The 15,339-nt window shown below is 41.6% G+C and overlaps 1 pseudogene; it reads right to left on the bottom strand.

Annotated features, from left to right (window-relative positions):
- LOC103128075 (heterogeneous nuclear ribonucleoprotein A1-like) overlaps nucleotides 1–15,339 on the bottom strand; it is a 150,672-nt pseudogene that overhangs the window by 63,769 nt on the left and 71,564 nt on the right.

The following is a 15,339-nucleotide window of genomic DNA, read 5'->3' as shown; positions in this document are numbered from 1 at the left end:
CATAAACTGTACTAAGATTAGACAGAAAGATGCAACCTGAGATAGGATGCAGAGGCTAGTGGTTCAATGTAATAGTTCTCGGGTGTGAGCTTCTGCAGTCCGTGGGTAGTTATGTTCTGTTTTATTGTGTCTCCATCTTGTGATAATATATAAGTAAATATCTTTAAATGTAGGGATGACAGTTCCATGATACAAGTGAACGCATACCTCTGATTATTCTATAAATGTAAAGAATGAGTAAGTATTTTGGTTCTTTGTCTTAAATTCTAATATATGAGAAATCCATTTGGTAACGAGAACTTACTGATGTCAACAATGCTTAGATGTATTCTAATCGATAATGGTTTTTGCACATATAAGATCACTGGAATTAGAAAAACAATTCTTGCCCTGGGAGTCGAGTGGTAGTGCATTGGGTTAAGTGCACATAGCGCAAAGCTCAAGGGCTAACATGAAGATCCTGGTTCAAGCCCACGGCTCCCCACCTGCAGGAGAGTTGCTTCACAAGCATTGAAGCAGGTTTGCAGGTCTCTCTTTCCCCCTCTCTGTCTTTCACTCCTCTCTGCATTTCTCTGTCTTATCCAGCGACATCAACAGTTACAACAATAGAAAAGTGGGGACAAAAGGGAATAAATAAGTGAATAATTAAAAAAACACAATTCTTGGGAGTCTGTCAGTTACACAGCAGGTTAAGCACACGTGTCATCAAGCCAAGGAGTGGCATAAGGATCCTGGTTTAATCCCTGAGCTCACCACCTGAAATGGAGTTGCTTCACAGGTGTTGAAGAAGATCTGCAGATGTCTCTATCACTCCACCTCTCTGTCTTCTACTCTCTCCATTTCTCTGTCCTATCTAACAATGACAACATCAATAAGAACAGTAATAGTAATTACAGCAACAATTTTTTTTTCCTTCTGTTGTGGTTATTACTGTCATTGGATGTGACAGAGAATTTAAGAAGACGGGGAGAGAAAGACACCTGCAGATCAGCTTCACCGCCTGTGAAGCAACTTAAGCCTACACCATGTAAGCTTAACCTAGCCCCCAATAAAAAAAATTTTTTAAAGACCACCCTTTATAAAAAAAAAGATAAACAATTCTTATCATTGTAGATATTTTGAATGACTTTACAGACCTAGTAAGTAACTTGTACTGGTGAGCCCAGTGAATGTAAAACAGTGGAATAAGAATGGATGCTACAATATGTGAATCTTAAAACTTGTTTTATGTATTTATTCTCCCTTTTTTAGTGACCTTGGTTTTTATTGTTGTCATTATTGTTGTTATTGATTTTAGGTAGGATAGAGATAACTGGAGAGAGGAGGGTTCCGCCGTTAGCGCAGTGGGTTCAGCGCACGTGGCGGGAAGCTCAAGGACCACCATAAGGATCAAGGTTCCCGTCCCTGGCTCCGCACCTGTAGGGGGTCGCTTCACAGGTGGTGAAGCAGGTCTGCAGGTGTCCGTCTTTCCTTCTCTCCATTTCTCTCTGTTCTATCCAGCAATTAGAGCAATGGCAATAATGACAACAACAAAAAAACAAATGGGGGGAAATTGAAAAAAGAAAAAGTGATGAATGGAACACCCGTGGTGGGACTTTAATTAGCTGTGGTCTATCACAGCTGATCCAGGGACTCAAAGGGGCCAGGTAAGAGGGTCGGAAAGCAGTGAGAACTCAGCATGGCTCTAGGCTGAGGTGTGCTGACACCAACCTGGGACTCTGGAGCTGCAGAAATGAGAATCTGCAGAACCATTATGCTACCTACCCTCTGCATACAACAGTTTTGTAATTCAATACTCCCTGGATTAAAGGGTTTTTTGTTTTGTCATCCATTCACTTATTTACTCATGTATTTATTTTATTAGTGGTTTAATAATGATTAACAACATCCTTGATTCCCACCACCAGAGTTCCATGTCCACCAGAGTGCCCTCCACTGGAAGCTTCCATATTCTTTATCCCTCTGGGAGTGTGTATGTTTAAAGTCTAATTTTTTAAAGATTTTTTTATATTTGTTTATTCTCTTTCATTGCCCCTTGTTTTATTGTTGTTGTCATCATTGTTGGATAGGTCGGAGAGAAATGGAGGGAGAGAGAAAGATAGACACCTCCAGATCTGCTTCACCCCTTGTGAAGCAACGCCCCTAAAGGTGAGAAGCTAGGTGCTCGAACCAGGATCCTTAAGCCACACTTTGTGCTTTGCGCCACCTGGAGTGTGTATTTTTATTGTCACCGAGGTTATGGTTGGGGCTTAGTTTCATAACTGTGAATCCACTGCTCCTGATGGCCTTTTTTTTTTTTTTTTTTTCTATTTAATTTGATAGGACAGAGAGAGAAATTGAGAGGGGAGAAGGAGAGAGAGGGACCAGGTGATGGCATGCCTAATTTGTGTAATAGTTGGGTGATCATTTTCTAAGGCTCCGGGATTGTGCTCGCAGAAATAAAATGATTAGTAGCTGATCTGTGAATAGAGGTAGAAACGCCAATGAATTTTAACTATCGATTCAGCCCACTGCTCCCAGATCTTACCATCTCAACCTGTCATTTTGAAGCTATTGGGCTGATTTTACAGCTTTAGTTATTGAAAAAAAAAAATAGCTAGCATAATTGTCAAAGTCTGTCATTTGGTTGACACTTCAGGCAGAAGCATTTGAGCTGATGTGGTTCTGAGAGCTCAGACTGCAGTTAGTGACTGTTGTGTCTGACACACAGAGGCGCGAACACACTGTTAGCGGCCTCATGTTGTCACAGAGATGTGGTCGTTGCCATGACCCATCTTGCAGACTGTCGCGTTCTTAGAAAAGTCAGCTGTAAGTAGAAAAAGTCAGTAGTGAAAACACTGAACTGGAATTGGTGTATTGCACCAAAGTAAAAGACTGAGGTGGGTAGGAGAGTATAGGTCCTGGAAAAAGATGACAGAGGACCTAGTGGGGGTGGTATTATGTGGAAAACTGAGAAACGTTATGCATGTACAAACTATTATATTTGCTGTTGAATGTAAAACATTAGTCTCCAATAAAGAAATTTTAAAAGTAAAAAAAAAAAAACTCAGCTGTGTGCTCTGTCCTTTCAACTTGCTCTCTAGTCCTTTCATAGCTTTGGACACTTTGAACTGTTGCTGGACGGTTTCTTCTGATTAATTTTTCCAGAAAACCCCCCCCCCCCATCATCTATGGTCATATACCCTATTTTTTTCCCCCTCAGAATCTACCCCCATCAGCTATGGTCATATACTTAGTGTTCATGTGAACATGGCCCTTTTCTGTGCTAATTTCTTTCTTTCTTGCTTGCTTGCTTTTTTATTACTAGAGCACAGCTCAGCTCTGGCTTGTGGTGGTGTAAAGATTGAACCTGGGACTTCAGATCCTCAGGCATGAGAGTCTCTGCATAATCACTGTGCTATCTACTCCCACCCTTCTGTGCAAGTTTCTATGAATTTTTACAAACTGCTTTGAAAACAGGCACAAAGAATTAGAAATATTTCTAACACAGTTTACCCTTGTGTAATACTAGTACTAAATGTGGGAGCTCTGCACAGCTTTAGAAATTGTGAGCATAGTGGTCCGGGAGATGACACAGTGGATAAAGCGTTGGATTCTCAAGCATGAGGTCCTGAGTTCAATCCCTGGCAGCACATTTACCAGAGTGATGTCTGGTTCTTTCTTTTCTATCTTCAAGAATAAATAAATTAAATATTAAAAAAAAATGATGAACATAGACGGAAAAATGCCCTACTATTAATTACTTAAATGGTGTAAAGAATTCTGCTGCAGTACTCCTTTATTGACTCTAGATGGTGATCTAACACCACGTTACACTCTAACATCACATTCTAACATTAAAATGTTATTGAAATGCAGTTTAGATATCTTAATATCCTGATAGCAGATACTTATAATTACAATTATGTATCCAAAAACCTCCTCAGTATAATACAGGTAGGTTGGTGCAAAGGTAAGGTCAGTACAAATGTCCTCAGGTTAACAAAGCTGGTCCAGGCAGAGTTCTGGTCAGGATGGGTCCTGGGTCTGGTCCTGATCTGTTCCAGTTCTGTTACAAGTAGCTGGTATCTGCAGACACCTCCCTGACCTTTGGTGTGCTGATTGCCATGGGATATGCCAGATGGGGACTTCTGAACTTACAGACTAGCAGGCAGTTCAAAAGTTGCCATCCATGTCCGAATGTCCGTGGCTTTTGTCCCTGAGCTAAGCTGGGGTGTGGATTAGGTCATTTCCAGCCAATGAGAGTTGGGGTCTTCCTGACATGTAGGTCTAACTTTATCAGGCGATACAGATGTAGGGCTTGCCCTGCACAGGACTTTATCTTATGCTGGTGTAAGGGGCATTTTAGAGAACTCGGGGGATTTAGCTTGCCCTGCACAAGACTTTATTATGCTGGCCTGCAGGGTCATTTCAAAGAACTACGGGGGCCGCATAAAGCTTGCTCTGCACTGGACTTTATCTTAGGCCTGTGCAGGGCCATTTCAGGGCATTTATCCTGCATAGGACTTATCTATGCAGGCCTGCAGGACTTGGGGGCCAAGGTTCTAAGTTTTATCTTTCACTTTGCTTTGTTGCTTAAAACTCAAGAGTATTTTAGCACTTTACTTTTAACAATGTTACATCACTCAAATAAGCATCTTAACATTTCAAACTCAAAATAATATTCTCACACTGGAATATTCAGTTTAACTCTAACAAACACTCTAAACTGAAACAACTTATCCTCATATTTCCAGCCAATTTAAACATTTCACACTCAGAGGAATCCTTTCCCACTTAATATTATCACACTACTTATATATGTCATAAGTACACACTTATTGTTATGTACATATTATTTCAAGTACATATTGTTTCACATACATACTTTAGAATTATTCTAAGTTCATATATCTTATATATTAATATTATTCTAGTCTAAGTTTGGGCATAAGCCACAGCACTAGGTTCACCCTCCTTATACATTAATATTATTCTATTCTAAGTTTGGGCATAAGTTACAACATATTTGTTCAGGAGTCCGAGGTCTCAGCCCTTGTGTTGAAGTGGTTGTTTTTTATTCATCTGGTATATGTAAGGGACACTTACCTGAATGCTTGAATATTCTTGTTTATGACATTCCATCCCCTTGATCCCGAGGACCTAGAAGGCCCGAAAGGTCCAGTGGTCTAGGGGGAGCTTGAGAGAAAACTGGGTCGTACCATATACCAGCTCACTGTGCCTGCACTTACCTGAGGTGAAACGTTTTACATCCCCTCCAATATCTCTGAGCTATATATTGGTGAATACAATCCTCGATACGAGGTTTTAAGATCATACGAGCTGCGTGTGGTTCTAAAGTTTTGGGCCGATAGGCCTTGTCTGGTGGGGGTTGTCTAGAGTACCAGTCTCCTTCCAGGAATGTGAATGTGCCCTCTGGTTGCCTAATTAACATGTGTAAAATAAGAAATACTGTGTATATGATTCTTTACCTGTGTAACAGGCTTACAATCCTGCTGCCCAGGTTGCTGTCTGTAGCATTGGGTCCCTGTGTACACGTTTCTTAGGATTTAATGGGTCATGCCATATCAGATGGAGTGCTAGAGTGACCAACTGGTGTTCATCTTCTGGCCCTGGGTTAGAGTAAGTTTTCCAAAACATAATACTGTATTTATATGTACAAAATTGGCAATGAATTTCCTTAGGAAAAATGTTTCTACAGAGTCTAGATTGGACATTGTATATATGAAACAAAACAGTAAGCCTTCAGAATGCATTTTTTAACAATTATAGAAAAAACAAAATTGATTACTCCATGTTCCCAGATTACACTTCCGCCCGGAGTCCCACGGATTTTCCTTCCTGCCATGTCTTCGAGACCTGATACACATAGTCACAGCAACAGTGGCACACTGAAATGCAAACTCTGTCAGTGCAGAATAACGATTACACAGGTGATCCAAAACATGTGTTTCACCCAATACCACCAATCACAAATATGCATACAGAGAAAATCAAGTTGCACAGCTTGGGCCAGAATATCCCCAAATTAGCATCTCTTAATAGCTGTACTAGTGGATCTGTGTATAAAGGTGTTGGGTTGTAATACTCCCACAGTTTCATGTGCAACTTGAGCAACTGTTCCTGTTTCTCAGTTTTCCATTTATGTATACTTTTTAACTGTTTCTCTTTCCTTGTGGAAATACGCCATATTTCATTAGCGGTTTTAATAAAATGGTTGTAATTTTCCCAGTCTAATCCAAAGTCAAATAGTTTGGTCATATCAAAATAATGCTTCTCTTCATAGTTTAGAGTGGTGATCAGGGTGGTATTATGCACTGTGGCTTATAAAGAATTGGTCAGTATATAACACCCCTTTGTCAAAGTATAAATAATGCTTACTTCTTCCAAGGAGATTTGATTCTAATAAGTGCACACTAGTTGAGTGGGCACAGCTGTACATATTAAAAAGGTGCAGTCACCCAGATTTTAAAGCATTTTTGGCACTAATGCCTTTGCTAATTTTGTGGTTGCCAATTTTACCTCGGGGAGGCATTTATGTGTAAATAAGTTTGGTGTTAATTGCAGGCACTCCTCCACAGGTATATACATTGATGTGTTAGTAGTATTCAGATCTGTGCACAAGAAATGGTCCACAGGTATAACCCATTCATTACTCCAGGGTTGAGGAACAACCTGGGTGTAATGATCGGCTACGTAAGTATTATCCAAGAATATTTGCAGCAAACTTGGTTTCCATATTCCATCTTCACACCAAGAGTAACCCTCGGGGTTCAGTCTAGTTTGAAATTCTCTAGTCCTTCTCCCAAATCCAGTGGTAAAGAAAGTATTTAGTTGTCTTTCTAGCTCCTGGAGTGTAGAAGTGTACATCTGACACATTACTACATTGTGATTCTCCCCTATCAATGACAGTGTCCTATTGTATTTTTGTTGGGAAGTCTCCTCCACTGCCTTCATCTCAGTCTGCATGGGATTGATAATTATATGCATAGAATCCAATGTTTTAGATAATGCATGGATGCCTCTGACTGAGTCCTTATTCAGTCTCTCCTAATTAGCTATGTCTGCTCTAAGGTGGCTGCAATACCACCTCCCAATTAGCCTCCAACTATTGTTCCAGCCATAAATGCTCCTGCTGCTAGGAACAGTAAAGGTTTCCTTCCCATTCATTGTGGGGAAGCGTATTGTAAGCTACTCCTAGGAATATTTTTGCAATTTTTACAAAAATATATTTGTAATATAATATTTTTGTAAAGGCTGTAAGAGGAAAGGTAATCTTTATTGGCGTGACATGTGGTGTTAGTATCATAGTTACAGGTAATTTCAGGTTGGGTACTGCCATGGGGGCTCTGGTTATCTTTGGGTTTCCCTTTGGTGGAATTAACCATCCCCTAGGGTAATGAGTAGTCTTGAAATACATATATTCTGTGTCATTTCCTTTCTTATGGCTAAGAGCTCCTCTATCCACTATACATGCTCTGTGGGTTAAGTTACAAGTCAGGAAATTCATTGGTGTATAGTATAGTACATCCCATGGTTGAGTGAGTAAATTGGTCATATCCTGTTTGGGTTTCAGTGCTGTCCAGTCATACATATGCCATATTTGGTGTTGTGCATTCCGCTGCCACCTCCCCCCTGCTCCATTGCTTGAAGCTGTGGTCTATTTACGTAATCATTGTTTTGTCTGAGACCTGCCCTGTGAGACTGAATATTTCTGCCAAAATGATTGTATAATAGGAACAACATTAGTACATATGGTAAATGTTCCACAAAGCAGGAGGTGTTCCCTACCTGTGCTGTTGTTACTTGGTGATTTTTGTTTCAATAATCAAAGCCTTGGTGATTTTTGTTTTAATAATCAATAACTTGGTGGTTTTTGTTTGAATGATCTAAGCCTTATGAGACTATAAAAATAAAGTTCTGCTTAAGTAAGACAGATGTCTGCTTGAGCTTGATTCAGCATCAACTCACTCATCTCTCATTCTTCATTCTTTGCCGATGTCCCTCCTCCTTCAGGCTAAGCCTAATAACCTGCTGGGGCTGGCCCCCGGCAATAAATACTCTGACAGATAGCTGCAATCTCATGCACAATAGTGCCTCCTAGGTAAATAACAAACACAATAACAACTAACACTAGGATGTACCTTGTGCACATGCTCTTGTGCTATTTGGTCCAGTTTGGCCAACCTTAAGGCACCCTTGTCCTTAGTAATCCAAGCAGTGTTCTCTTGACCTTCAGTCACAATCTCAGCCTTTCCCAGTGATTGTGTTTTCTTGTCCCTGTAGAGACAAGTGTCTGGTTTAATTAGTTGTTGGTGTGGGAGGTTCACATATTCTAAAATAGGTACTTGTCTGATTGCCTCTCGAATAGGGGAGTCCCTATAGAGTCTAGGCCTGTTGTTTAACTCAGAAGATGCCTTTACTACTGCTTCCTCAAGATTTTTATATTCACTGTTCATTAATTTAGCTTTAATGACCCCAGTCCATCTCTCCACATAACCTGCTGCTATTGGGTTGTAAGCCATATGAAATTCCCATATGATACCTAAGTTCTGTGCCCATTGTTGGATCATCTTTCCAGTAAAGTGTGTTCCTTGAGATCAAGGAGCTAACTGTATGACAATTGGAATACCATCTACTGATATCCAATTGCATAAAGTAAAAATAGCAGATTTTGTGAGGGGCTATTGCCACTTCTTGCTAATCCAAGAACTGTTCATATATCCACTATTGTACAAGCATATCTGTCCCTGTACTGTTTTAGGGGGTCCTATACAATCTATTTGTAGGGTATGGTAAAGATGTAATTTTATGGGAGCCAGGTGGTAGCGCAGCGGGCTAAGTGCAGGTGGCGCTAAGCGCAAGGACTGGCATGAGGATCCTGGTTCGAGAACCCGGCCCCCCACCTGCAGGGGAGTCGCTTCACAGGTGGTGAAGCAGAGCTGCAGGTGTCTTTCTCTCCTCCTCTCTGTCTTCCCCTCCTCTCTCCATTTCTCTGTCCTATCCAACAACAATGACATCAACTACTACAACAATAACTACAACAACAATAAAAAAAACAAGGGAAACAAAAGGGAAGATAAATAAAATTACAAAAGAAAAAAAAAGATGTAATTTTATTGCAGTTTGTCCTGGGTATCTATGAGAAAATCTATTTGTTCATTTGGACAATTCTTACAGGACCTGATAGCTTCCTTTACCATGTGCCAAATGACTTTAGCATTCCTATCTTTAAACCACTTTTGTGTTCCATGATTTCTGGTATGCCCTAAAAACTCATGAACTTCTAAGATTTCCTGTAGTGTGATGGGTCTAATCTGGGAATCCCCTTTTAACTTTAATTTTATTCCTGTGTTTTCTGTCAATCTCCATGCCCTATTTTTCCTATAAGAGCTGCTAATTTATCAACGTCATTATTATATTTAGTCTGTAAAGATTCATGTTTTTTTTTTTTAAGATTTGATTTTTTAAAATATTTTATTTATTCCCTTTTGTTGCCCTTGTTGTTTTATTGTTGTAGTTATTGTCGTTGTCGTCGTTGTTGGATAGGACAGAGAGAAACGGAGAGAGGAGGGGAAGACAGAGGGGGAGAGAAAGATAGACACCTGCAGACCTGCTTCACCGCCTGTGAAGCGACTCCCCTGCAGGTGGGGAGCCGGGGTTCGAACCAGGATCCTTATGCCGGTCCTTGTGCTTTGCGCCACCTGCGCTTAACCCACTGCGCTACAGCCTGACTCCCAAGATTCATCTTTCTTATGAGCATCCACATGGTATGCCTGAATTTTGATGTGTTGTTGTTTTGCGATGCAGGGAAGAGAGAGAGGAGGTCCAGGGCGAAGAGGAAACACAAATCTTTATTTGCGCTGGCACCTACAAGTTGGGTGCGAGAGAAGCAGGTTGGGCCACGTGGAGGTAGCTGTTGGGAACATGTGTGAGACTGATAGAGCTTAGGGAGAACCACCCCCATCTTTGGATGGAGGTCTGAGAAGATAACCTCTTGGTAAGTCTCTCTCAACCGAGGTGAACATAAGGGGGAAACTCAGACTTGGTTCTTTCCTTCTTGACTCTCAGGCCCACAGATACCCCAGTACTTCCCTCCATTAACTGCAGGCCACATGGCCACAGATTCACTCATTCAAAGTCACCTGATCACAGAAGAACATACCTTATCACACACTTCATCACACACCTCAGACTCCAGACAAGAGAAATTCCAAACTATATGGCCTTTTGATATCCATCTTCTCTCTGTCTCACCCTACGGGTTTAACCCCTATGCTTCTCTCAAATACCTTTGGATAATTAAGTTGCTTGTGTTATGGAAAATAACTGTCTTGTATCTCATCAATTCCTGTCATACCAACCCCCTACCTTAGGGGCATGCTGACTGTTAAGAAACCTGTAATTTCTGTCATATTGCAACAATAATTACCTTCATTGCTTTTCTATTTAACTCATGTCCACTTTGCCAATAAACGGACTCTAGGATTCTGGGACTCTAAGGACTCAGATTCTAGATTCACGCTAAGAGTCCCCTGGTGTCTTTTACTTCGTGTCACCCCTGTCGTGAGCGAGAAAGAACCAGCCCGTTACCTTTCCCCTGGAGGACACCCTGACGGAGGAGGGAGACACCCCGAAAGGTAGCGAAAATGGCTGCCTCACGCAGTAACCTATCCTGTGTCTAAACACCGAAGGGAAGTGCCGGCAAGAGAGCGAGGTGCAGAAGAAGAAGGACTTTTATAGGAGCAGCTTTCGCGAGAATGAGAAGGGGGAGGAGTAACTATAGCACTGCAGGATAGGATAATAACTCTTGTGAGAATGGGAGGGGGTGGAGTAAACAAAGCACTCCAAATATCACGGGGAAATAGACAATGCCCTGAGGGCACAACATGGCCGTAACAGGCACTCCGAGAATGTCCCAACTCTTGCGGGAACTAGCAGTAGCCTGAGGGGACAACATGGCAGATGTGACTGCATCTGTACAATTACCCAGCATCTCCCCCTTTCCTTTTATCTAATGGCCAGGGAAACAGTCTGTAAAGTCTATGAACTACTCAGGGTAAGTCTATGAAAAACCAGCAACATGAAGGGAAGGAAACTGCTGTAAAATTGTCTAATGTGTCCAAAGGGTATACCAGCAAGTCCAATAGAAGTTTCAGTCCAAAGTAGGTGACTAGGGGGAGAAATGGCAGGGGATAAAATGCTGCATGAGGAAGGTCAGCCGCTGGGATTCCGCTTTCTGTAGAGAGTAAGCTGGAACCGCTAAAACGTGACAGACAAAGCAGAAGCAGGAAAGGCAGACAGGCAGTAAAAAAGTTCTGTCCTTGGAGTCTGTGAATCAGGTTCTTCAGATCGCGTCAGGTGACATCTAGGGTTTCGGGGGTTGTGCCACTGTAGTCATGCCATCTAGTTAGTGATGTCAGAGTGTTCAGGGGTCCAGATGTTTTTTCTGGGATTCCTGTGGAAGAAACACAAACAATCTGCTTCTCGTGTTTAGCAGGCCATCTGATTTGAATTTTTTTTTTTTTTTTTTAGAAAAAGAGGTTTGGTGCCTTAGCCTACTGAGTATTGGGGGATGTATCTTTCCTATTTGTTTATTATTATTATTATTTGTCATGGTAATCAGCCATTATCTGGAAGGTCCTGGGTGATTCACGGGAAAAAAGAACTTATCTTTTAAAAAAGACTCTAAGGTGTAGGGAAGCGTGAACTTTTTTTTTTTTAAGTATTTGTTGCTTTTTGTTGCCCTTGTTTTATTGTTGTAATTATTATTGTTGTTGTTATTGATATTGTGGTTGTTGGATAGGACAGAGAGAAATGGAGAGAGGAAGGGAAAACAGAGAGGATAGAAAGAGACACACCTGCAGACCTGCTTCACCAATTATGAAGAAACCCCCTGCAGGTGGGGAGCCAGGGGCTTGATCCAGGAATTTTATGCCAATCCTTGCACTTTGCACCATGTGTGCTTAACCTGCTGTGCTACCGCCTAACTCCTAGGAACTTATCTTTTAACAAAGACTCTATGGCCATGCCAATAGCAACCTTGAGGGCACATGTGGCACCTCACATGTCCCACTTTCTTATATCATGTTTTGATGTTTGGTGGACTTTGTTTTGTGGCACGGTGGACTGTTCCTGTCTTAGGTTGGTGATCAGCCTTCCTTCTTACCCATCATTGGAACACCTGGTCATTTTTTGCCCAGTAGTACCAGGTGCCCTGTCTTAGGTTGACTGGATAGCGCTAGTTTCCCCTTATCCATCATTGGCTAGCCAGCCCTCTACATGGTGGACGTTCTGATGGAGGGGGGCAAATCCTCCACAGCAACTCCATATTCTGCCATGTCCAGCCTATGATAGTGAGTTTGTACAGGTTGCATCTTTATGACATCAGTCTGTTGCTGCAATAATGCAATGAGCTTGTTAAGAATTATAGGACCTACTGTGAGCAGAAGTAATAAAACAAGCAAGAATCCTACAACTAAGGGTAGACAGGTAAGGAAGGGGGAATGTATCCATTGGTATGAAGAGGTGGGATCATATTTCAAGTCTAAGGGAAGCAGTCAGTGGATGTGATGTCCAGGGGAACAGCCATTTGTCTTTGGGGGTAATAAGGGATGTCTGTGGCATGAGTGATGTTATAAAAGGAAACATCTTTAAATTGTTGTCTGACAAAGGCAGGCCTATGGTGGCAAGACAAGATACACCAGTTAAGTGTACAAGAATATGTGAATGTTGTTAATTCACATAGGTTGAATATGGAGGAACTTCTTATAGTTTAATACCTTACCATATGAACAGATGATTCTTCATATGAAGGCTTGATAGCGGTAATCACTTACTTGTAAAAAAAGTATATAACTTGTAACAAGTTAAAGGTTTACTATAATTGATACCTCGATGACTATAATTGGTTTAAATATCTTTATGATTTTGTTTCAAGGTCATCTAATGTTAGCTCTCGTAGCAGTCTCTACAGCAGGATCGTCAGACCAATTTTGGCTAAAATATATATTTTGATTTTTTAACTATTTTTACTTTGGACTATATACAGACTCAGGTTACTTAGAGAGTTCACGCATGTTAGTGACAATGGTTTTAATATTTAGAGTACTCTGAGCAGATGGGTCATACAAAAATTTTTGGTCATTCAACACACTCACTCACAAATCACAACGGGAAAGTCATAACATAGGACATCAATAGAAGTGGTAGGAAAGAGGGCTCTGTGAGCCAGATTTTCTAGATTCTGCCATGTCATATTATGGATCCTGGGATGTATCCTGCATCTAGTCCTCTTGTAGTATTTCTTGTTCTTCAGGGATAGCAGTGCCATCATGAGGGTATTGTCGGACATGGCGGGCAGGAACCCAGACAAGTTTAGAGTAATTATGTGAGAAAACACATGCAAACCCTCTTCCCATGGTCAATAGAGGATCAGGCCCTTTCCAAATTTTATCAATTGGGTCTTTCCATTTTGCCTTAATAGATGGGAGAGTAGATGGTGTTTGCCAGTGAAGAATAATAGGAGGTATGTCTGAGTTATTGTAAATATTAAAAGATTTAATGTAGTTAAGGCTTTTACTAGCTGGATGTTGGGAGGGTACATTCCTCCTTTATCTTTATTTAATTGAGCCTTAAGGGTTTGATGGGTCCTCTCGACAATGCCTTGTCCCTGTGGATTATAGGGCATGCCTGTGGTATGAGTAATGTTCCAGAGGGAACAAAAATCTTTAAATTGTTTGCTGTTAAACGCACGCCTATTGTCAGTTTTCAGTTGAAGAGGTAAACCCATCACAGCAAAACAGGAGAGCATATGGCTTTTAAGCTTTTTAGAGCTTTCTCCCATCTGAGCTGTCACCCACATAAATTTAGAAAAGGTATCAATTGAGACAAACACATATTTTTGTTTGCCAAAGTTTGGTATGTGGGTGACATCGATTTTCCAAAGAGCATTAGCTTTTAAGATTTGGGGGTTAACCCCAAGAGTCTGCATAGCAGGTGTTTTTGAGTCTTGCACAGGAAGAGCAAGGATATGTTTCAACTGTGGTAAAGGAACATCGGGAAATTGAGCTCAAAGACCTTTCAGATTAACATGGGTTAGGGAATGAAAGTCAGCAGGATCAGAGACAGAGACTAGGAGAGTTCCTGTGGAGGCAAGGCGGTCAGCTTGCAGTATTCCCTTCAGACAGGGAACCAGGAAGAGGGCTGTGGGAATGAAGGTGTTGAATATACAGTGGTTGGGTTCGAGAACAGAGCGTAGAGGCAATTTGAATCAAGAGAGGGGGAAGTGGATTGTCATCAATTTTCACATAAGAACGAGCCAGCCATAGAAGTAAATTAACAGTATACACACCGTTAGAAAAAAGGTTGAAGGATTCTGGTACAGTTTTTAATGCAAGGAAAACAGCATAAAGTTCTTGTACTGAGGGGAATTATCAGGAAGCTCAGTAAAGAGAGGTTTAGGGGATTGTTTGGGTAATATATAAGCGCAGAAGCTCCCTTTTCTCCACCATCATTAAAGACTGTAGGAGCAGAGGGGATAGGATCTCGAGAGAAAACTTTAGGTGCTAGTAGGGGCAAAAGAGGTAAAGAATCTATCAACTTATTAGAAGGAAAATGGTTATCTATTTGTCCAGGAAACCCCACGAAGCTTATGGCAAAGCGGGAATGATGGCGTATGAGCCACTCTGTATCTGTGAGAGAAAAGGGAAGAATAATTAAATCCGTTTCTTTCCCTAAGACCTGCACAGATCTATTTCTTCCTTGGCGAACAATGAATGCTAATGCATCTATCTCAGTGAGGAGTCTTGGAGCTCCACCTACTGGTGTGTGGAGCCACTCGAGAACCCCATAGTTCTGCCACAATGCCCCCAATACTGTGGGGGTGGAGTTAAAGATTAGAAGGTTTACCGGAGAGGAGGGGGAGAATCGAACAAGGTGCATGTCCTGGAGGGCCTGGTTAACCCTTTCCAGTGCCAAGGAGGCCTCAGGAGTTAACTTACGTCTTCAGGAGGGCTGTTTGTTTCCTTTTAACAGGTCAAACAGTGGTTGGAGGCAGCTTGTAGGCTGAGGTTCCCGAGTCCGCGCTGCGCTTGCCGTGTTGTGAGGGGGGCAGGTGACCGCCAGCTGCGTGTCTGCGGCCGGGCGGAACTAGCCTGCTGGAGCTGGTCCTGATCCAGGATCCTGTGCAGCGACTCTGCTGTCGCCTCACATGTCGCCATGACGACAGTCGGGGCAAACCTTGGCATTGGAGATGCTCAGTCGCTATTATTATTTCAATACTTTATTCTCTCTCTTTTTGAACTAAGAACTGAGAACTGCTCAGCTCTGGTTTATGGT

This window comes from Erinaceus europaeus, chromosome 13, assembly GCF_950295315.1.
Source record: "Erinaceus europaeus chromosome 13, mEriEur2.1, whole genome shotgun sequence".
Lineage (NCBI taxonomy): Eukaryota > Metazoa > Chordata > Mammalia > Eulipotyphla > Erinaceidae > Erinaceus > Erinaceus europaeus.
The sequence above is the reverse complement of the archived record's forward strand: the minus strand, read 5'-3'. Positions and strand labels throughout refer to the sequence as shown.